The sequence below is a fragment of the Callospermophilus lateralis genome, chromosome 4, assembly GCF_048772815.1.
Source record: "Callospermophilus lateralis isolate mCalLat2 chromosome 4, mCalLat2.hap1, whole genome shotgun sequence".
Classification (NCBI taxonomy): Eukaryota; Metazoa; Chordata; class Mammalia; order Rodentia; family Sciuridae; genus Callospermophilus; species Callospermophilus lateralis.
In genome coordinates, this window is record NC_135308.1 from 75,272,344 (window position 1) to 75,277,249 (window position 4,906).

The 4,906-nt window shown below is 39.9% G+C and overlaps 1 pseudogene; it reads left to right on the plus strand.

Moving 5' to 3' along the window:
- The first annotated feature begins 2,514 nt into the window (after positions 1 to 2,514).
- LOC143396675 (rab5 GDP/GTP exchange factor pseudogene) lies at positions 2,515 to 3,510 on the plus strand (annotated as a pseudogene).
- The last annotated feature ends 1,396 nt before the right edge of the window (positions 3,511 to 4,906 follow it).

Genomic DNA, 4,906 nt, shown 5'->3' on the forward strand with positions numbered 1-4,906 from the left:
TACCTTGCTTATGTGATGAGTTCCAACACTGAACTGTCTACATGCAGACACCCTCTTTACCCTGCCTGGTCTCTGAAACCCACACAGGATTACCCTCTGCAAGGATGATGTCCTCACCCCACATTAGTCAATGAATCCCAACCAACATTGGAACTAACACTGTTCAGCAGTGTCTACTTGCTTCTCCCAGATGCTGAGATTCCATGCCAGGCTGCATCTCTCCAGGGACTCACTCCTCACCCAAAAGGGGGCTCTGACTTCTCACAAAAAAATGACTTCATGCATGAATGACTTCCAAACCCTGCTTAATTTACATTCCCCATACCTCACCACACCACCACATAGATGGCCTCTTCTCACAGGCTGACAACTCACACCAGCCTTCCACTATTTGGGACACCTCCTTAATTCTCCTGTCCTCTGCTACTCTGCTATGGACCACTGCCACTTGTGGACATCCTCCTCACCATGCTCAGGCTCTGAGTATACACACCAGAATACACTCCCACCACACCATGGTGAGATTTTCTTCACTTTTCATGGGCTTCAATACCACTGTCAAGCCAAACACCTTCATTGTCACCTTTCCCTGCTTGAGATCTAAGGTCTTGTTCTACATTACACCTGCTCAACCCATCCTACAGCAAACACCTACTTTGCCCTGTCCCATCTAGTGCTTAATTTAAGACTGAAAAAATTAGTAGGAAAAGGGTGCTACAATGTACAAAGGAGTCTTATGTTCTCTGCAATTAATTTTTGGACTTCACAAAGTACATGCAGTTAGAGGGTTGTGCATACACATACCCTCCTCCCAATAATAATAACTGATTCTAAGAGGCTTTCTCATCCAAATTCCTTAAGCAAAATAGGTTTATAAAGTTATATCTCTCTCCCTAGAATAAATCACATTGCAAATAGATTACATTGTATCAGAAACAACGCCTAAAGCTGAGTGGCTTAGAACATTTATTTCCCATACACATTACATGTGGGCTTAGGATGTAGATCCTAAACTGACTATAACTTGACTTGTATCCTTTCTGAATGTTTTCTCATCCTAGAACGCAGGTGGGAGGTATGGTGAGGAGGATGTGCAGTGTACAAAAGCACAGTATCAGGGTATAAATGATTGAGAAGGTATCCACAATCATTGAGTGACTCCTTGTAAGCTGAATTGTGCAGTAGCATCCTCAGTTTGGATCAAGTGCATATTATATTCACTCTGATCTTTTGACCAATGGATGTCACCTGGATAAACCTGTGAAAGGGCAGAAAAAAGAAACTCCACCCATAGGAAGACATGTCAATAGCATCAAAGCTTAATCCTTTCTCAGAGAAGAATATAAACACTTGGGAATGGTGATGGAATCTATGCTTAAATCCTTTAAATTATATAGTCAACAGATTTTTTTAGTGAACTTTAAAATTGAGCATGGGTGCCCTGGTTGTTAAAAAAAAATAGGAAAAACTGGGGAAGAAAAATAAAATACTAGAACTTCTATTTATATTTCCTTGTGATTTTAAGAAAAATAGTCTTCACTAATATTTTATGGATTTACTATCGCATGCCTGTCATGTATGTTATGTGACCTCTCATGAGGGAGACATGGAAGTTCCTAAATGTTATGTTGTATCTTTCATGTTGCCTTTTGTGCTACATGTTGCTTTGTGAGCTTTTTGTAAGTAAAAGTCATGTGCTGCAAATTTTGCTCACTTTTTCGAGTGCTGTGTATAGTTTTCCAATCATATGCTAATTAGCACATCTTTAATTAAGCATGCAAGCACATGTACACACAACCCATGCTCCCTGGGCAAACAAAATGTTCTAACAACAATTGAGAAGACAACTACATTATAAAAGACACATGTACCTGGGGGGGACAATTTGGAAAAATGAACACAGAAAAAAATGTTATTGCCACATTGTGATTTTTTGTTTAATGTGGGGATACAGTTATCCACCTTCATTTTTTAAATCCTAAAAATAGAGGTCTTCATTAGACCACCACCTCTCCCCATGTTTCAAAATCAATTCAAATTGTATTAAAGACCTAAATTTATCACCTAAAACTATAAAACTACAAGACAAACAAAGGGGAAATAAATTCAGTACATCCATAGAAGAAAATATTTTTTGGATAACACCCCAAAAGCACTGACAGTAAAGGAAACATAACATTATGTCAAGGAAGCAACACAGGAAACAACAGAGTAAAGATACAACCTAAAGAGGAGGAGAAAATATTTTTCAATTAATTTTCTGACAGGAATTACTACAAGAATGAATAAAGATTTCAGAAACACAACAATAAAATATAAATTGTTCAATTAAAAATAGGCTTTCTGAACACACATTTCTTAAAATTAAAAAAATGCCAATTACTCAATGTACAGGAAAACATTTCAGTGTCACTAACCATCAGCAAAACGCAAATCAAAACCACAGTGAGGCACCTCCTGGAGCTGCACCAGGGGAGGTGGTGCTGACACCAGGGGCCGCCCAGCAGGAAGAGTATGAGCCTGAAGTCTGGGCACCTAGAAATTCACAGGGACCAGTTGGAGGTCCTGTGCAAGAAGGGTTGTGGATATTATGGCAACCCTGCCTGGCAGGGCTTCTGCTCCCAGTGCTGGAGAGAGGAGTACCACAGAGCCCAGCAGAAGCAGATCCAGAAGGACTTGGAGCTGGCTGAAGGACTTCAGCAGGAAGAGGAAGAGGCCTTTGCCAGCAGCAGTCAGAGCAGCAGGGGTGCCCTTCATCACATTTTCCAAATTTGAAGAAAACAAAACCAGTGGAAAGATCCACAAGGTAACCACAGTGAAGAAATCCTTCAGTGCTTCTTCCAGAGTTGGATCAAGAAGATCAGAAATTCATGAAGCAAAAGCTCCCACTCCTTTCATAAACTGGAAAACCAACATTGAAACAGGGCCTAAGGAGCTCATAGAGTTTCTCAAGACCTTCCACAAAATCAAACAAGAGATCCATAAGCAGACCAAGATGTTTGGGGAATGATTCATTACAAAAAGGATTCAGGCATTGAGGAGCATTCAGAGTGTACTCAGGAGTTTTACCAGAATGTGGTGGAAAGAATACTGACTTGTGGAAAAGTGCCTCCAGAAACAGTTGAGAAGATAATGGATCAAATGGAGAATTACATCATAACTCACCTCTATAAATATGGTTTTGTTCAGAAGCCACTGATAATAGGAAAGACCACACCATTTAGAAGAAGATAAGACATCACTGATATGGATACAAATACTGTGCCCAAGATAAGCTGGTCTGCATTACCAGGTGTAGCAAGCACATCTTCAACATCATCAAGATCACCAACAATTAGCCTGCTTCTGCAAGTGACTTGAGCCTTCTTCTACTTCTTTCCCGATCTCATCTACATTGTGCTGAAGGGCAAACCCACCACACTTGTAGTCCTACATCCAGTACATCACCTTCTTCTGAAATCCCAGCTGGCTGATGACGGGGAGGACAGATACTATTTCACCAATCTATGATGTGCTATGGCTGTCATTGAGAAATTGAATAACCAGTCTTGGAATCCAAGTCACATGGATTTTGATTTCTACATGTCTAGCCAGACCACTCTCAGGAGGCAAGAACCCAAGAGTTGGTCTCCTGATGCTTGCTTAGATGTGAAGCAGATGTATAAGATCTTAGACCTCCTGTCTCAATTGAATGAAAGACAAGAAAGAATCATCAATAAAGCCACAAAACTTAACAAAGACTTAATAGATTTCAAAAGAAATTCAAGATATTGTGGAGAAATATGTACTTTAAATTAAGCCCCAAAGTCAACCATTAGTGGCTACTAACTCTGAAAATGTTGAAAATGACAAAATTTCTCCACCATTGCAAACTCAGGTTTCTGCACAATAATAAACATTATGTGGGTAGTATTTATTTGAGCCTACATTGAAGGTAACAGTATTGCAGCCTGCAATTGGGATCTAGAACATATTCAATTGCTTATAAATATCAGAGCATTTTTAAGACACATTTTGTTGGGGGTGTTTTGTATGTTTTATTTTCTTTTTCCTCGTAGGGAAAACTTAGTTAATAATAAATTACTGAAAAAAACAGAATGAGAAATCATCTCACCCCAGTTCGAATGGATATCATCAATGAAAGCAAAAACTAACAAATCATGGTAAAAAATGCACAGAAATGTAAGTCTTACACTGCTGGTGGGAAGGTAAATTATTATAAGCATTATGGAAAAACTATAAAATTTTCTCAAAAAACTAAAAATAAACTCACCATATGACCCAACTATCTCATTTTGTATACATAATTTTGAAACTGTGAGTGTCATAAAAGAGATACATTCACACTTATATTTATTGCTGCACTACTCACAATAACCAGAATATAAAATCAGATAAGTTGTCCATCAACAGATAAATGGATAAAGAAATTGTAGGAGGGGATCCAAGATGGCAGAGTAGAGGAGATTTCATGTCTGGCTACTCTGTACATGAATTTGAGAAAGCTATCAGGTGGCTTCTCCACAAGGTCTCACCTTGACGGAATACAACACCCCAAAGCATGTGACAGGATCCCATGTAGCGGATTTTCACAGAATCCACCAGAGTTGCAAACACTGAGTAGAACTCAGAGCCTCTATGTTCTGGTAAGACTCCAGACTCTGATCCATAAGCCCCCAGTTTGAGCACATGTGCAGCTCTCAAGTGGTGAAGCAGAAACACCAAATCAGCACCTCTGCAGAGCTGCAGGACTCCAGACTATGCTTCACTCCCATGCAGGTCACTGGACCACATTCTAGCCACAGCATGAGGACATCTCAGCTCCCCCCACCTCACCAGTCACTCCAACATGGGAAACAGACAGACTCCATCTTGGAAAACCTTCTCGCCGTCTTTGTTGGGTGTG